Below are 20,507 nucleotides of genomic sequence, written 5' to 3'. Positions count from 1 at the left end.
TAATATAGACTTTAATATGTTCTATCTTACTGGAAATGTGTTAGGTATATCACCAACAAATGACCAAGTTTGTTTTCTGAGGATATTCTAGCTAAAATTATAAAGAGGTTCATCACCAGTAGAATAGCCACAAATAGCTCTCAGTTCCATTCATTATCCTTTCATTTTTTGAGTGATGGTGAAAATGTTTGTTGAATATTGTTAAATTAATATAGTTAAAAATGTTAAAAACCATTTTATTGTTATTACATTGCCTCTCTTAATTTTAACACATCTGACACTGTTGAATTATCATTATACCATTCTATTACTATCATTCTATAGTGTTGTATTTATTTATCATTACCCATCTTTTCTTTTAAAGAGACTCAAAGATTGGGAGGCAAGATACTAAAAGACAAAATCAGAAACTTGGACCAAGTGAGTGGAGGACAATGATCTTTCCTCTTTTGCTTAACTTTTATTAAGTAATAATATGTTTATGTATATTTGAAGCCCGAGACAATCTAAGAAATTTCTAACATAGTGTCTGGTAATTGTCTGGAACAAAAGATATATAATTTAAGTCCAGATACAGGGCGTTCAAAAGACTAAATAATCTTAGCTTTGGACAGTTTTCTTTTGACCCTCCTGAATGTTGCTATTCATAGTCAGAGTTAAATATAAGGAATTAACACCTTAACCTACTAAGGAGAAACTTTTCAATTATTAAAACTTGGAAGATGTAGACATTAGGCACCCTGCAGAAATGAAATCTCACAGCAGTTACAAATCCATCAGTCACAAAATCAGGGAAGCATAATCTAGAAGGACCATCCAGAGGACCTTCAAGACTATCAGAAAGCAACTCTTAGAAGAGATTACAAGACAAATCCAGCAATAATGAGGGCCAGTAGGAGAAATATAGCAAACTCACAAAATAATATTAATGGACATGAAGCATAAGTTGTACTTTCATTTTCTATATGAGTACTTCCATAGGGAAGTATATATGTGTACTCTTCCTAGTGATAGTGAATTTTAAAGAATACACTCCAAGTTTATGCTTAAAATAATCTAATACTTTCCTTATTATCCAGTTCCATTAGATTCATTTGCTTTAATTTTTTGTATACTTTGAGTAAAAAAAGTAAAATATATTAGTTGGGACTTGTAAACTAGAATTTGTGAATAGAAGCAAACCTACAACATATGTTGAAGTTAGGGTAGCTTTTTCCTGGGACTCTATAGGTCAGAATGTGGTTCCAGGTAATACACTTTAGGGACTCAACCTGGGGACACCATTTTAGGATTCATAGTACATAAGAAATTTACTGGAGATAATTTTTTCAGACTGTTATAGAATAATATTTTCTTATATATTGTAAGTGTCTCTCTGTGTATATGTATGTGTGTTGGATATGGTTAAGAAGGCTCAGCTATTTACCTTAAAATAACCACCACATGGTATAGTAGTATACTTAAATGTTGATAACTATTACATTATTGTGTACATTGTGAATGGACTTTATGTGAAAAATAAGCAAATTGGATATTGAATCTTTAGAAAACTGGTACATGGCAAAATGCCTAGAGCTGCATAGATAACTTCTAGTTAAAAGTGCTATATAACTAGAGACGTGCTGGTAAATATTTAATATTTTAACTAGTAGTAAAAAATATGCACACTTTTATGTTTAATTTGAATTAACATTTACTCCATCAATTTTGTTAAGTTTAGAGAATCAACAAAACAGTAAATAAGGCCCTGATTTCTAATGCCCAATTTCTGGGGGTGCAAATTCTCATACTGAAAATTTAACAATTGTTTCTTATGACACATTTAATGTTAGTTCTAGAAAACCCCTGAATGTAACTTTAGACATAGGACACTAAAGTGATGTCATAGAAATGCTACAGAGTTGTGAATTAAATAAGACAGATTAAACAATGACCATTTTCTATAAATCATACATGAGTAGACTGTTCTAATATCCCTAATTTTAGAGTTTTGGAACATGGGAAGGTTATCATCAGGCCTGTTACTAAAGATGAGAAGATAGAATTAAAACCACTGATCAGAAAGAGAGCACTCAAAGGATGTCACAAGTGATCTTAGGAAAAAGATCTAAAGGAAAAATCTAAAAATGTTTTTGCACATTCCTAAGTTAAGGAGAGAGAGAGACTTTAAATCAGTTGTGCATGAGGTGGGAAAATGGAATTGACCAATTGAAATTCTAAAGGGAATATAGGGTAAACTGGAATTAATTGGTCTCATACTTAGTCTCAAGCCAATGGACCCTGAGGAAGCTTTACTTCAATGTTTTAAAAAACCGAAAACATAGTTTTTCAAGCCTATGTTCAGTTCTATAATATAAACTATCATGAAAAGGAGAAGGTATGTGATTTTATAAATGTGAATAGACTATTTCAGAGACTGGTGATCAAAGGGCTAGTAAAAGTGGATGGTCTGGCTTTCATGCAACTAATACAGTTGTTTATTTACTGGACAATGAAGAATTATAAATGTATAATTCTGCAAAGGCAAAGTAGCAGATTGTCTATGATCCTGAAGTGTACTGGCTCTAGAATAATAATGAGTTATTATTATTAATCATAAGTATACTTTAATTTTAAAAACTATCATAAATTATTCTTAATTTGATTATTTAGTATTAATTATTATTAGTGGTATTATGTATTGTATATATGCTACTATTAAATATGATTATTTCTATATATTCATTTGTCATCTTCTTAACACTTGTAATATGAGCATTATATTGGATGAGACATAATTTTGGTTGTTGTGAAATATATATGTATATACTGAGATTATGTGTAATGAATTTTATTTGCTTCCTATATTCTGCCAGAACCACGTGTAATTATTCTAATATGAATGTCATGAATTGGACAATTGAATATGTGTTTCTCTGTAGTTGACAATAATTATATAATACGCTAATTTCTATAACTTTAATATGCTGCTTTCTATACATTGTATGTTGAGATGGTTTGTTGCATCTAACATAGCTTGCAAGAATTTATATTTTGGGGCAGATAGGTGATAACAGTGGATAGAGCACCAGCCCAGAAGTCAGGAGGACTTGAGTTCAAATTTGATCTTAGACACTTAACACTTCCTAGCTGTGTGACACTGGGCAAGTCACTTAATTGCCTCAGGGGAAAAAGAATTTATAGTTCTTCATTTGGGATAGAATGTAGAGAGACTCAAAAGTGGGAAAGTTTGTTTTTGAACACTTAAAAATTACAAAAACAGGAATGGAAGCCAGGATAGTGGAATTAATGACTTTGTTCCTTCATTTCATTTTTGTTCTTGCTCAAGCTTATTAACATGTCAGGCTCAACAGGGTCTTGGACATTTGTAACCAAATATCTTATATTTTCCTGAGATACAGGACTGTAATTTAGGCTCAGATACATACAGTTTAAAAGTCATACAGTTTTAGCTACTCTGATTGCCTTTTGACCATCACCTAGATGTACTGGCTCACCTCTCTCTCTCTCTCTCTCTCTCTCTCTCTCTCTCTCTCTCTCTCTCTCTCTCTCTCTCTCTCTCTCTCTCTTTCTCTCTCTCTCTCTCTCTCTCTCTCTCTCTCTCTCTCTCTCTCTCTCTTTCTCTCTCTCTCTCTCCTCTCTCTCTCTCTCTCTCTCTCTCTCTTTCTCTCTCTCTCTCTCTCTCTCTCTCTCTCTCTCTCTCTCTCTCTCTCTCTCTCTCTCTCTCTCTCTCTCTCTTTCTCCTTAAAGATAAAGTGTAAAATGGTCAACAGATAACCTGAACCTGAAAAGATGAAGACCAGAAGATTATGATAGGGAAAAAAAAAACTGTACATAAAAATGAACGTAAGACCAGTGGAACACCACCTAAGACAACCAAAAGAGAATGTTGGAAGATATTTTTGGCATACTACAAGCACAAAGAGGAACAATTTGATTCGTAGAAATACAACAACATAACCAGAAAATTCGGGTAGTCCTGAATTCTGGAAGTCCATTATAATTGTTCAAAATATTAGTCTTAATATTTAATTTCAGGAAAATCCAGGTGGCACATTTGAATAGAACACCCAGCCCTGGAATCATGAGAATCTGCATTCAAATTTGACCTCAAGCATTCACTATCTGCAATCCTGGGCAAATCCTCAATTGCCTCAAAAACAAATTCCGCAATTGGACAATTCTATATGTATCCACTAGACACATCTTTCTGTGTATATACATTCTTGCCACTTATGATGAGTGTGTTTATTTTTCAGGATATGGAGAACAGAGAGAAAAACCTTCTCCCTAATAAAGAGCCAAAATTACCATATTTAGTTACATGACTTGACTTTAAAACAATTTTATAAGTCTCTGACTAGTAACTAACTAGGAAAAACAATGCATTGTTGTGAGTTAAGTGGACTAAGTATATTTTGAACTCAGGGGACCTGCATGTGCACAGCAATGCAGGTATTTGCTTCTTTACCTATCTTTAACAATGAATGTTCATATGTGAGTTCCCTATTCATTGATTTTGCTCTCTTAAGAAAGTTAACTTTTTTTCCACTTCAAAGAAATTGTTCTTTATTTACAGTTATTTTTTTAATCCATTCTTTAAAAATTTCCATCTCTCCATGTCTGTTGTCCCAGAAGCATAGTCCTTGAGATCTTAAACCTTTTTTTTTTTTTTTCCCCCTGAGGCTGGGGTTAAGTGACTTGCCCAGGGTCTCACAGCTAGAAAGTGTTAAGTGTCTGAGACCAGATTTGAACTCGGGTCCTCCTGAATTCAGGGCTGGTGCTCTATCCACTGTGCCACCTAGCTGCCCCCTAAACTTCTCTTTCAATGTTTTGAAATCTGATCTCCCTAAATTTAGAGTACACATAAGATTTTATCAGACATTCTACTTTGATTTTTTCTTTAATTCTTATTTTTCCTGAGTTACCATTTTTTACATTTGTTTTTAAAACTTTGAGTTTAGATTCTCTCCTTTATCCCCAGCCTCAACTCCCATTAAGAAAGCACATGTTGAGGCAGGTAGGTAGGGCAGTAGATAGAGCATCAGTCCTGAAGTCAGGAGAAACTGAGTTCAAATTTGGCCTTTACAAGTCCTAGCTGAGTGACCCTGGGCAAATCACTTAATCCCAATTACCTCAGCAAAATAATAATAATCATAATTTTTAAAAAAGAAATCAATAAAAAAGCACATGTGAAATTATGCAAAATGTTCCATAAAAGTCATGTTGTAAAAGAATACATAATGTCCCCTAAAAATGCTTAAGAAGAAATAAAGTGAGGACATACATAGAGCTAGAGCGAGGACGCAAGGACAGGAGGGACAGAGGTACAAACAGAGGGAAGAAGGAAGTGGGAAATGATCCTCCAGCAGATTTGGAAAACTGAAGTCCCTCATCATTATTATCCATGACTCTATATCCACTCCTAACCTTCTCATTTATTTCCTAGTATTGCTCAGGTAGTCTGTAGTACTTTCCCAAGATAATACAAATATTATTTATACCTCTATTGGTCTTTTTTGAAGAAAAAAATTCATTTTGATAGAGCAGAAAGAGATGAACACATCAACTACTAAAACAGAATATAAGTTTAAAACATTCTATAAGACAAAAAATTGAAGGGATATCTATTGCTCATATATTGAAATATAATAACAATGAAGTTAAAAATAAAACAATCATGATACTACAATAATGGTGAAAGTCAAAAAGGAATGTAAAGAGTAAAATACTTCCAGATATTATATTTGCATGTGTTATAAAGTGGTAATCAATTTTTTACAATTAAAAAAAAAACAGAACTATGTAAACAAGAATCAGAGACAATCGAACAAAATAGCCCAATTTTTTACAAACCTTAAGAATATAAACCATTTAGGAAATGTCTCCCTAGAAAATAAGAAGTGCTGGGGAAAATGGAAAGCAGCTTGGAAAAAAGGCTTTATTTTTTTCATATACTACCATTCCAGGTGCACTCACAACATAAATATAAACATATAATTTTAAAAATCAAAAAAATCAATATGGAGATACCCTTTCTACTAATTTAGGCTTAGGTTAATGATTCTTAATTAAATAAATGATAAGAGATACCAGAAAATATAAAGGCAGATAGTTTTTATTATATAATATTAAAAAAGTTTTACAGGAATAAAATCAAATAGAAACTGATAATTGGGGAAAGCATATTTGTATAATGTGGTTTGGTTGATTTTTTATTTAAAAAAATTTATTGCAATAGATCATTAGTTGGGTTGTATAGAAAGAAAAATATTTTAAATGATTATCATATAAAAGCAAAACCACTGAAAAAAAATTAGTAAGCCAAGAACACATTCATCAATAAAAGTGATGAGAAAACTGGGTAGAAATTTGGTGAAAAGTGGAATTAGTCAAAATCTCACATCATATAAAAATGTATTTCCTTTGGATAAATGATCTAATGTAAAAAATCAGATCATTAAAAAGTTAGAGTTGAATGGAATGTTTTCTCTTACAATTGTAGATGTGTGATGAATTTGTAACTATCTATGATACCAAAAAACATAAAGGAAAAACTAGCATTGATTGTTTTAAAATTAAGAAAAATATATCAGAATGATATAATGGAATATGAAAAAGATATTGATGGAGAAAATTAAATTAAACATTACTGATAAAATGTGTAACATACTTTATTTATAATTAATTGACATGATACAAATCAACAGCAAGAATAATTCCCTAATAGAAAAAAAAATAGTTTATGATGGTAACAAGAATCTTTGAAGAAAAAAAAGAAATAGTATCAACAGCTATTCTTTCCCTCTAAAAAAGACATAGATATACTATAATCATAATAATTATAGAATTCACATTAAAGTATTTCTTCCTAATAATCAAATTGACTAATTGATATCATATTAATAGGTTGTCATAAAATAGAATAATTCATTTCTAAAGAAACTGTTTGAAGATAAGCATTCTAATTCACTTTTGATGAAGCTGTGGATTTGTTCAACCTTTCTGCAAAATATTTAGAATTTTATAAGAAAAAATGACTAATTTATTCTGATCCTTTCATCTATTAATTACACTACTGAGCTAATTTCCCTAAGAAAGTTAATCACAGCAAAAATAAAATGTCCATTTGCACCCAAATATTCATAAAAACATTATTTATAGAAGAAAAGGTTAGAAATAAACTATTCTTCCTATGAGTTTTTAATGGCTGAACCAATTTGATATGTGAATGTAATAGAATAGTATTCAGCAAACATAATAAAAATGAAATATTCAAAGAAATACAGGAAAACATATGAATTAATAGAGAAGGAAGAAAACAAAATCAGAACCACATTATACACAACAGTTATGGAACAAGGCAACAATAAACAGTAACAATAGATCAAACATTATAAAACTGAAAGATTCATACTTAATTTCAGATACATTTAGTCTTTTTAAGTGGCTTTATTTAGTTGTCATCTGAGATTATACTTTTTGATTATTTTGTTTGTGATTTATCAGGGGAGACAAAATATGTTCTATCAAAATAAACTATAGTCATTAAAATTAATGTTATATACTTATTTAAGTCTAATGAAATTATTCTTAAATGATGTATAACATTTTAATACTGTTACCATTTAATATGTCTTCATTACAAAGATGTGGGTTTTGTGCATATTACTCTTTTGAAAATTCTGCAGTCTGAAGTCTGCGACATATGATACAAATTCTCCCATATTTATTTGAATTTTTCATATTTGTCTGCCCATAGTGCACAATAATTTCATTTATATACCACAATTTCTTTAGATATTTCATTGACTCTTGGACAAAAGATAATTTCCATTTTTTCCTCCTGAATATAATGCTATTATAGTTTTATAGACATTTAGATTTCTTACTTTAAATAAACACTTTTGGAGTGTTATCTCTGAGTCAAAATGTATGAATAATTTTATAACTTAAATTGTTTTCCAGAACTATCAAATGAATCCACAAATCCACCAGTAATCGCATATAGTGTGTCTGCTTCCAATTGTCTTTGCAAAGTTGAATTTTTCCATCTTTTTGCTATTTTTCCCATTTTAAAGGAGACACTTATCAAGTCAATAAGTATTTTTAACTATGTTGGAAATACTATTCTAATATAAGCAGGAAAAAAAAAAAGATATCCTCCATTTAAAGAACTTACAGTTTAATGGGAGAAAACAATATATAAAGGAGAAATAAAAGGGAGCATAAAGTGTGAAAGTACCTGACACAAGGGCATCATAGAGAAAAATCTGTGGAAATTACTCAACAGTGCAGCCTGAAAAGGAATGAATATATCTAGGTAAATCTAATCTGCCTTAAAATGAAAGGGATAGAACAAGATTATGTCATGATCAACTGTGATGGATTTTCAACAATGAGGTAATTCAAGGAAATTCCAATAGACTTGTGATGGAAAGAGCTATCTGCATCCAGAGAGAGAAATATGGAGACTGAATGTGGATTAAAGCATAGTGTTTTCACCTTTTTATTGCTGTATTGTTGTTTGCTTGCTTTTTTTTTTTTTAGAACTTTTTTTGAATTTTCTTGAGGAAGCATGATGAATATGGAAATAGAATTGGATTGCTTGCTGTCTATGGGAGGGCTTGGGTGGGGGGAGGAGGGAGAAACATTTGCAACACAAGATTTTGCAAAGGCCAATGCTGAAAGCTATCTTTGTATGTATTTGGAAAATAATTCCCCTCTCTCTCCCCCCCCCCAATAAAAAATGGCCAATCAAAGGAAGAGGCCTCTGAGGGATAAGAAAATCCTTGAAATGTGTAAAGTTGTGCAGTGGTGAGGTGAGCTTCCACACAAAAGGGTTTCCATAACATCATAGATAAAATCCTAAAAAGAAGAGATAGCAGCAGTACAATACGAAGAGGAATGTGGTCATTAAAAATTTTACTATTTCCAAATTTAATCTAGCTTCCTTTTAACTCTAATTCTAGTCCCAGTTAGTTGGTTGGTTAGTGTGTGTGTATGTGTGTGTGTGTGTGTGTGTGTGTGTGTGTGTATGTGTGTGTTTTTTTTTCACTATCTCCATCCTTGCACTATGTGATAGATTTACGAGTCTGAATATGGCTCCTCCCCACAATGGCACAGGTAAAAATTCATCCATGCTTTATTATACTATATAACTTATATATCCACATACATAGACACATAAATAGATCTGTGTGTATGTGTATGTCCAAAATATATGTACTGATGGATAAACTCCTTTTGCTGTCCCTTCAGCTCCAGCAGGGTAAACAACACATATTTTTCATCCACTTGCGGTTTTCCCCATATAGCTACTTAATAACCTTGAATGATTAGGGATTCCATTAAGGAAGCCGAAATTATTTAAGTATCATATCACTTGAAAATAGGAACTTTTAGAAGGCCTCACTCTCTCTAGAGGATCCATTTTCTATTTGGAACCTTATATCCACCATGCCAGTGGCAAACATCTTTGGTGGGCACATCTTGCTTTATGCCTTGCTTGATATGAATCACCAGTGTCACCAAACATAGTTACTTCTATTATTATACTTTTCAAAGAATATTTTATGATATTAACATAAAAACCAAACTTGCTGGAAGAGAATTCTTAAAGGAATTTTTTCTTAACCTCGGGCAAGCCAAAGCCTTTCTCTTTCAATTTCATTAATTTGAAATGGAAATAATAACAGCACCTACCATAGAGGGTTGTAATGAGCATCAGATAAAATATACCTTTGCAAAGCATAAAATGCTATATAAATGTTAACTTATTTTTTGTTGTGGCTACTAAATCAAATACTTTTTAAAATAGCCAACAAATAATAAATACAGTGAGATTTTGTATTCTCTGCACTTTTCAATTAATTGCATAACTATTTACATGTAGTCTGCTGCAGAATAACATTTGGGATAGGTTTCTCTATCATATCTTCATCAATGATGCCCTTGAATATCCATGAATAAATTTTTCTCATAAAAATTTCATAGAGTCAACATAAAAGTCAATAATTATTGACATTTTGGGGCAGGTTTATTTCCTATAGAAATTACATCTGTAGTTTAAAAGACAGTTTGGCTTAGTCTTTTCTTTCACATATCTTGAGAATTAGTCTTTTAGTGTCCTCACAGTTGTCACCTCCAACTTAGCTTCCCCCAGCTGTATTCAGTCTGGTCCAACTACCCTCTGTTTTCTTTAGTGAAATGTTCTTTAGCTTTTCTTTAAAACAAGACTATCTTTTAAACATTAACATTCTGTTGATTCCTTAGAGACTAATCTATTCTAATCTCACTACATAATAAATGAGGAAACTGAAGCCTTGAAAAGTTATATTACTTTTCTCATGGCCACATAGGTAGTAAGTATTGAAAAGAGAATTTACATTCAGGTTCTCTCCCTCCAAACACTGTACTACATAGCTTTAGTCCATCAACAGTCAAAGTAATCATTATAAAAGTTGTTTCCTTTGATCAAATGGCATTTAATATTCTTTAATTTTCAATTAATTTAATTTAAATATTTATTAATATTATTTAATTTTTATCAGCACAAATATAGTACAGCTTGTTTTGTTTTTATCAATCCAATTCTATTTTCTGCTCCAGAGGGCAGATCTAGGAAAGGGTGAGAGTGTCAGAGAAATAGATGTAGACTCAACATAAGACAATATTACTTAACAGTTTTCCAAAAACATAAGAGACTGGCTGCCTTGGAAGTTAGTGAGCTTCTCATCAAGTGATTCAAGCAGAAGCCAGATAACCACAAGCAAGGGAAATTGTAAAGGGGATGCTGGCCTAAGTATGGGTTAGACCATGTTGATTTTGAGGACACTTTCCACTTGGAAAGCCTGAGATTCTGCGGCAAGAGGAGGAAAAACCGGGCATATTTTTTGCTATTAATTGTGTTCATACCATTTGTTAAGAGCCACTGTACTGAAGGAATTCCATTTATTTACCTACCTATATTCTTTTTTTGATCTTTTAAAATTTATTAAGTTCTTTTGTTTTTATATTATCTATATATTTCACAATGAATTTCTTCCTCCTATCCCTTCTAGAGAACTAACCCCATAATAGAGAAGAAAAGGACAAGGGGTAAGTTCACATACAAATACACCAACATGTCAATACTCTGACATTACATGTAGAATCCTATACTCAGAAGACTCTACCTTTTTAAAGATGCAGGGGAAAGTGTGTTCTCATAGCTGTTTTTTGAATTGTTATTTTATTCTCAAATGCATAACAGTTCCTCCTAGAATTTTATTCATCTGTTTCAAGACAGTTTCAAGTGATATTGTGCACTCCTCCAGAAGGAAGGAATGGAGGAATAAAAGGAAGGAGGGAAGAAAGTACGAGGGAGGGGAGAAGGTAGGAGGGAGAGAAGAAAGGGAGGAAGGAAGGAAGGAAGGAAGGAAGGAAGGAAGGAAGGAAGGAAGGAAGGAAGGAAGGAAGGAAGGAAGGAAGGAAGGAAGGAAGGAAGGAAGAAACATTTATTAAGAGCCTATTTTGTGTTGGATTACTATACTAAGCACTTCAAAAATATCTCATTTGATAAATTGACCTTTGTGAAATGACTTTATATGATTAAAATGAATTAAGTATAGTTATTTATCTGTATAACATTTACCTATACATATTATATACTGATATGCCTTTATTCTTTGATGAATTCTTATAGATGAAGTCAGAATTACAACTAAGGTAGCACTATTAATGTTTTGTCTCAAAGGGACTTGTGGCCTATGAAGGTATATTTCCTACTTCTTCATCACACTTCATTGTAATTTGCCAATTTCTCCATAACCTCCTCAAATCTTCAGAGGAGCTACCTCTGCTTACTCATCTAGCATTCAGTTGCTACCCTTCATACTAATTCAATGCCAATAGGATATTCTTGGTCCTCCTTAGGTTGAAGGGGACATCTACTGTTGTAATTTCTCTCCATTACCCCATCCTTCCATCCTAGTTAAGAATATTATTCCTTTTTCCCTCTAATCCTGCTCTATCTCCTTCCTGTTACTAAGGTTTTGGGGATAAAACTGATTACTTCTTGTGGGTATGGTGTGGACTCACTAGGGAACAGTCCACAGTTTTCATAGCATAACTATGCCTATCCACACATCTCTTACACTAAGACTAGCTATGAAGCAATGTGGATGAAGTCCAGCATGAAATTCCAAGGCTTTCCCAAGTCCCATACAAGTTTTTTTGAAATGTAGAAATATATTTGTCTGCTTAGCATGAACTGTCATCCAAGAGTCTATTACTCCTTATAGTTTTGTGTCCTGAAGTCTTAGGTACATCTTCAAGGTGTCTTTCATGATCAACACCCCCATCGTTACACTATGTGCTAGACTTATGGGTCTAGATGTGGGTACTCCCTACAGGTGGAAACACATCCATGTTTTCTTATGCTCTACAACACTTATATACAACTCCTAATAAATTCTCCATTATGTATGTGTATGATGAGGGTTCCATTCAACATTCTAAAGTCATTTATCAAGCATTCTTAACATTGCATGCAACTACATAAAACATGTAGACTATTCATCTCTTAGTCTTCATATTGCTGCATGATTGATCCAAATCTTCAAAGCTCTAAATCTTTTTTTAACATGAAAAAAATGCCTGGCAGTTTGAAACCAAAGCTGATATGGGGTAAGGAAGAAGAAGAAAATATGCACAAAAAAGAAAAGGTTGATTCCAATAATAATACTGTGTAATAAATACTTACATGTAGCATACTATGTGCCAGAAGACATTTATTGATGTAGATACAGATACAGTCACAAAGCTCCTTTCTCATTGTCTCATAAAAATCAAGACAAAAATAGACCTAGATTATATTTCCATATCCCATTTGTTCTTCCTCTTATAAAAAGACAAGCTTTTTCATAATAGTCAGTCCTACATTGAATTGAAATATTAAAAATAAAATTAGTGAAATAAAGTCAAATAAAGGGGTTTTTAAACACATAAACAAAGACATCCTAGAATATAGTTTTTACTGTTTTGCTTTGACTTCATACACAAAATGCAAAATTAAATTTTTTTAATAGTTTGTAAGAGACACTAATGATACTTTTTGAATAAGACAAATACCCTGCTTGAAAATTTCAGAAGCAAATAAGTTCACTCCCCTTTGTGAATTAATAATCAACTTCCTGGAATTGGGAAGGGGGAAAGATATCCTAGGAGAAACTTCTAGCTATAATTTTGGCATGTAAAAATATAAATAAAAATTTAATTAAAAATAATCATTCTTAGAATATATGTGGACTAGTGGTATTAATATTCAAAAATACATTCCTAAAATAATAAGAAGAAAATACTGAAATTCCTTTAACGATTATCTTTTATTATTTCTAATAGAAAATCTAACTTTTCCCCCCTATGATTCTGGATAATAGGCATTCCAATTTATTTTTTCTACCAATAGAAAATCTTTTGCCTATGATGAGTTTAGGGAATCCATCCTCATTCTTTGTGATGAATATAAGACCCTAATTATCTCTAATTACCATAATTAACCCTATGCATAGTCTGCAAATAGTTTTTAGAAGTTGTGATTAGGGATCTTGAGAAAATAAGTGGGTTAGGTTAGATAATATCTAGGGTACCTTTTAGCTCGAAGATTCTGAGTCTCATGAATAAATGACCTTTGTAGGTTAATTAGAGTCAAGAAGAAATGACATTACAATCATTCAGATAAAAAAGAAAATTAAAACAAACAGAAAAAATATTGTCAAATAATACTTTATAATAGGTATGATTGTCGTGAATGACTAAACTTGGAGATATTGACAGTGAAGGGAAGAAAGCACAAACACATTAAGCCTAATGTCATTGTAATGAGAAAGCAAAAATGTGGATTGAAATGGATATTTATTCTTTCCAGACAAGTTGTTTACAACAAGGATTGATATAAAGTTTAGGAGCTATGTAGAATACATGATGCCTTATCGATCTAAAGGAGAAATTGTACAAAAGGGTATAATATGCAAAGCTCTGTAAAGGTAGGATCAAATCAGAATTTGAAAGGCTTTAACTATCAAGTCAAAGAGTATATTTTATTCCATAACATGGATTCTTAACTTTTCTGTGATCCTTTGGTAATCAGATTAAGAAAATGGACCCTTTTTAGAATGTTTCTAAGTGTATGAAAGAAAGTAAAAAAGAATTATAAAGGAAATAATTTATATTGAAAGTGATTAAAATCTTAAAAATAAAACAAATTAATGACTACTAGGTTAAGAATCCCTATCCTAGTCACACACACACAAAAAAGAACCATTAATAGTTCTTGAGCAGAAGTGAAGAGAAGAGCCTTGAGAAGACTCTGAAAATCCTTGGAGAAAATCTTCAACCCTGCCTCAATAAGGGACACTGCCCCAAGTCTTTTTTTTTTTTTTTTTTAATGAATTTTAGTTAACTGCTTGAGATGGGGAATGATGAGGAAATCCCCAAACTCTTAAAATCTCCTTGGACTCTGTCTCAGTGAAGGGACTCCATTCCAAGAACAGTTTGATCCTTATCTAAAAACCCATTGAATTCTATTCAAATTCTAACCCTAGCTGAAACTCAAGCCAGAAGCCAACTTGGGACTTCACCCATGAGCTCCTTCAGATTATCCAAAGCCCCTATTATAAAAAGAGCCAAACTGGAGTTCACTCTTTGCAGAGGTCCCAAACATGGCATCCTTACACTGGCCATGTCAAAGATTTCTGCCCACTGGAGCTCAGGCTCTGGTGTCCTTATATCTCTACCCTCAACTTTACTAACTAGACTTTACTTCCAAACCCCATAATAAACCTCCTTTATCAATCTAGATTTTCAGGTCTGTAAATTCCTTTACAGAGGACTCTTGCACTGTTACTAGACCTCATTTAACTCTGTATCCTTGCACCGAATCCAAAGGGGTTGCAGGGGAGCTCTATTTGACTCCCTGTACCCCGAACCTGCCACCTAGACCTCAATTAAACCTAATTTCATTTAGGTACCCCTTATCTAGTTCTCATAAGAAGGAAAAATAATAATAATCCACATTATGCTTAAGGAAGATTATTTTAGTAACTATATGGAGGATGGATTGGACTAGGGAGAACCATAAAGCTTGCAAGTAAATTCAGATGAGTGGGTATGAAGCTCTGGGATGATCTTCCATTTGAGTCAAATGTGGATTTGACAATTCTCAGAAACAATAGATATTGAAAATATGAGAGAATAATTAAGACTATGGTGAGTTTGAAACCTTCGGTGACTAGAAAGATTGTAATAATTTCAAAAGATTGAAGTAAGCTGGGAAGAGTAAGGTTGTGGTATGATATAAAAAGTTTCATTTTGGACACATTTAATGAGTGTGAAATTCCAAGCAGTCTTATGGACTTTTCCCCTAAGTTTTTGCTATGTGCAAGGAATAGTAGAAAATTCTGGGGGTACAAATAAAAAATTAAAAGTACTTCCTTCCCTTAAGAGCTTACATTCTGCTTAACCAATATTCGCAACACAGCACCATAGCACACTAATATCAATGGCTTTTTAGCAATTACTCTATAATAAGGCTTAATGGCCTTCTGACTTAAAAATGCAGACTGACAAAAAATTTAAACCATACCACTTAAATTCAGATCAGGAGTTCTACACTTGACTTGGATGCCAGTTTTTCCTAGAAGCCTTCTACGTAGTCATTTACCTTTCCCCACCTCAAATCTCACATGCTTTCTAGTCTCTAAACCATAGTTATCATGCATTGTTTTGTGTTATAAACAAATGTATGATGAAAAATATTTAATAATCAGCTCTCCAAAAGAAAAAAGAAAGTACATCAGACACACTTTTAAGTTAAATCTGCATTATTATCTTAACCCTTTCTTTCTCCCAGTGACAAATATAATGTAACATTCTTAAGGTAAGTCCTTAATAAATGTTTGTCACATTGAGCTTAAGTGATTTTTTTTTAGTACTTAAGCACAGTGAATTCTAGTGTTATGGTATCACAAGATTTAGGGGTATATACTTATAGGGGTATAACTTATAAGATACCCATTTGCCCATGTAATGCAGCAACCTATATTTACAGACTATTCTGTTCTTAATTGCCCAGTAAAACAAAGATTTCTATGTACAATATAGAGCAGTAATGAAGATTGTAAATAAAATTAAGACTCTGTTATATTCAATTTGGTTTTCCTATTAAGTAGATAACAAATTCAATATTTTCTTTCAAAGCTATCTTTCTCATGTTCTTCATTTTTAACTAATTACCTTCATTTTACAAGGCTAAAAAAGCAGCAGAGGGTATATTGAAATCCAGGTGATATATTAGAATTCAGGTCTTTTCCTCCTAAGTCTTTTTTTTTTTTACAATATTATTCTGACGTCCTTAAAGAAAGTGCCAGCATTCAAATAAAAGTATTTCATGAAAACCCATACTAATTACTACTTAACTGAAATCTCCACCCAATCTTTCTCCAATAATCTTATAAATTTGTCTCTTTAAAATTATTATTTTTTTTAAATTCTAGATTTAACAAAAAAACAAAGGACTGTTCTCCTTTGAAAGGCAGAACAGAAAAAAGGGCATTATATGTGAAAATGCAAACATGTCCTGGAAACAAAGTAGATCAATTGGCAAATGACTATACTGTGGTACATTGTTATTACTGATTATTACTCTGATGAATATGATAAAGAAGAGTATGGAAGAATGATGAATCAAAATCAAGAAAACAATATACAAAATTATCAACAACATAAATTGAAAGTATAACAATCACAAAAGAATCAAAAATGAAATTTTGCAAAACTTCAAAGAATAATTCTGATCCCAAAGGAAAGACAAAAGAAACTTTCCATTTCTTCCTTTTACATACCCTCCTTTGCAGAGGTGACAGGTATACAAGTATGGAATATACACTATCAGATTTCCTTTAATTTAATACACTGACAAATTTGACTATTTCCATCTTCTTACTGTTTTTTAAATTTGTTTTATGAAATGTTTTTAAAAGGTGGAGAGAGGATGTAAAATAAAAGTTTCTGACAAAATAAGAATAAATTAGATTGCTTTATAAAATGCATAATGAATTCAACATATTTTCAGGCCAGTCCTATTTATTTGTGTTTGATTCTTAATTTCCTTCAGCTCTCTTCTATACATTTAATAAAATTCTTCAAAGGTCCCTCTTAGTTTTCTTTTTATTTCGTAAATGGGTTACCCAATTTGTAGGTCTCCATACACACACACACACACACACACACACACACACACACACACACACACACTCACTTCCATTAGAAAAAGGAAAAAAAAACTCTTTGTAACAAATAAGTGTAATCTAAAGTATAGTTGAGCAAAAAAAAAAAAAATCCATACATTTACCATAGCTTAAAATGTGTTTCATTTTGTCCTTGAATCCTCTATCAGATGAGTAGCATGCTTAAATCTGTTCTCTACAGTGAAGTCATAGATGGTTACAGCACTACTCAGAGTTCTTAAGTCTTTGAAAGTTGTGTTTCTTTATAATAATTGTAATATTCTCCTCTAAAATGTAATATTCTCTTGTTGGGTTTTCTTGGGGTCTCTGGAGGCAGCCTTCATTTCAGTTCAGTAATCACCCCAAATGTAGCCAGGGCTTAAGATCCAAATCCTTTATTGTCTCTTTCCAAGTCTTGACTCTTTTCCTGCGGTCTGGTTAGCTTTCTTATAGTCCAGATCCTTTATTATCTCCTTCCTGGGACTGGGCAGCTTTCTGGAGAGCCTTTCAGTCTGGCCTTGGTTCCTAGAGCTTGAGCTCCTGCCTCCCTTCTCTGGTTTCTGAATCTCCATGACTCACAAGGGTTTGTGCTTCAGCTTCCAGCCACAACAAGGTGGACGATGAAATGAATCTGTCTCACTCTCCCAAAGCTTCTAGTGCGCTTGTCCTTCTGGCCCTGAGAGCTTTTTGCATATATACCCCACACTGAGTATACACCAATCATTATATCATTAGTAAACCATTATTTGTTGTAGGATTAAATCAATGCTAAACTAAAATAACATTATCTCCTCAATTCCACTTAGTATCTTGTTTCAAGTTCTGGCCCATAACATCTCCTTGTAAGATTAAATCAATCATACTGAACCATGCTAAATTAGGTTACTATTGTCTCTATTAATTTCACTGACTTAGTACTATGTAAGAATCCTTTGTTTCAGAGTTCAGAGTTCTGGCCCATAACAAATAATATTCTTATAATTGCAGAAATTGTTCCATTTTTGCCACCACTCTGCATCAGTTCACAAAAGTTTTTCTAGGTTTCTCTAAAACCATCTTTTTAAAAATTTCTTATGACAAAATATTATTCCATTATATTCCTATATCATATTTTGTTCATTTTTTTGTCAATTAATGAATATCTCGTTTCCAGTTTCTTTTCTACAAATATGTTGCTGTAAACATTTTTGATAAGTAAAAGTTTTTTTTTTCTCTTTTTCCTTTAAATCTCTTTGAGGTGTATGTTTGGTAACAATATTGCTAGGCCAAGAAATTTGCTTCTAAAAGAGAAATTATTGTGAAAAATAACTTGAGAGATAAAGCATACTCTGCATAACAAGGTCCTATTTTGCCAAACTTGTAGAAAACTTAAATTATTTTCATTGCATATGAATAAACATACAATAGCCAAAACAGATGCTGGCCTGACCTCTTTTTATAAGAGTCTTATAGCTTCTTGAATTACCATCTGGCACCCATTTGAGATAGTCACTTGGGAGCAATAAATAACTGATGTATCTTTGTACCAGGTGCTGCCATTTATCAGGTAACCACCTTGGAGTTGAACTAATGATAACTAAACTTAAAAGTTTGAGAAACTCTGTAATAAAGGGATTTGAAAAAGAGCTTATTCTTAAATTATTATTCATGGACTCAAGAATGAACTTCTTAATTTTAATTACACTGAGGGCCAACAATTTTTTAAAATTAAAATGGAAATTTGATTTTACCCTTGATATAGTAGAAAGATTATTGGACTAGAAAGTAGAGAAAACTGAATTCTAGTTTCAACTCTATCATGCATTAACTGTGTGGCTTTAAGCAAACCACTTACCCTCTCTGATAGACCGCTCAACTGTAAAATCAAGGAACTGAATTTAAATGACCTCTAAGGCCACTAAAATTTCTAAAATTTTATGATTATTAAACAAGAATAGTTCAGAAGTTTTTAAATATGTCAAGAATTCATTGTAGGTTTAAAATAAAACTTTTGCTTTACTTTGTAATCATATTTGATTTGAACATAATTTACAATCTATGAATTTTGTCCGAATTCTTTCTTATAATTGTCTGAATAAATTGGCATCATGTTAACTACTCTAATCATATAAGCTCTATGAGGATCAGAACCATTTCATTTTGTCTTTATGTTTCCAGCATTAAAACAGTGTTTGGCATATTTTTTAATAAATTTTTATTTTACTCCTCTTTCCAATTTCCTTGTATCTACTGAAGTTACCATTATCCTAATTTTTCAAACTCACTAATTTGCACTATTGCAAATTTTAATTTTCTCCCTCAACCAAGTCATCTAACCAATCCATCTTCCATTTAATTGCCAAAAATATCTTCTTTAAGCACAATACTGACTATATTATTCCCCTCAAAAATCATGTATCAGGGATTCTTCTTTGCCTCTAGGGGAAAATAGGCATGTGATTTATTGATTGATAAACTGTCACAATCCAAACACTAGGAAATGTCAAGTACTACTAGAAATTGCAAATTTTGTTTGCATTTTATGACATAAAATATTTCTGGAAAAACTATCTATGAAAACATATTGGCATTTTTCAAGCTAAAAATCATTGTATTAAGGTTAATATTATTATTAATATATATTATTAATATTATTTATTAACCTTAAAGTACTACTAAAATGTTAATTAATAGTCCCATATATCTAGCAAAAAAAAAAAAAAAAAAAAGACAAATAATTGTGCATAGAATGTAAAAGGAATACCCATAATTGTTAGTTATTCTCTGGCCTAGAAAGCAGTTTTCAGATATCCCTTGATTCACAAAATCTTCATTCTTTTTAACCATATTTTCAGAATGTGGCACATTTGACAATCTTCTTCTAAATATTCTTTCCTCCTTTGTTTCCTACATTGGTCCTTATTATAGGTTCTCCTACTTATCTGTCTGCTTCTTCTCGTAAGCATGTGTGTACACACACACACATACACATACACACACACACACACAAACATATATATTTTTTTTCTACATACATTTACAAAGGTTTCTAAGTGAAAACCAAAGTACAAATATGCACACATTTGTGTACAAATGTGTATTCTACATGTATATGTACATGTGTCTGTGTCCTTGTTTCCTTAAGGAGGACTCTAAAAAAATATATTTTATTTAAATTATTTAATGCTCATAGGTTGCAGAAAAATATGTTGGGTGTGGATTTTTAGAGATAAAGCAGAGCACTGGTAAAATTATAGAGCA

Source organism: Sminthopsis crassicaudata, chromosome 3 (assembly GCF_048593235.1).
Source record: "Sminthopsis crassicaudata isolate SCR6 chromosome 3, ASM4859323v1, whole genome shotgun sequence".
NCBI classification, from domain to species: Eukaryota; Metazoa; Chordata; class Mammalia; order Dasyuromorphia; family Dasyuridae; genus Sminthopsis; species Sminthopsis crassicaudata.
This window is presented reverse-complemented; position numbering follows the sequence as displayed.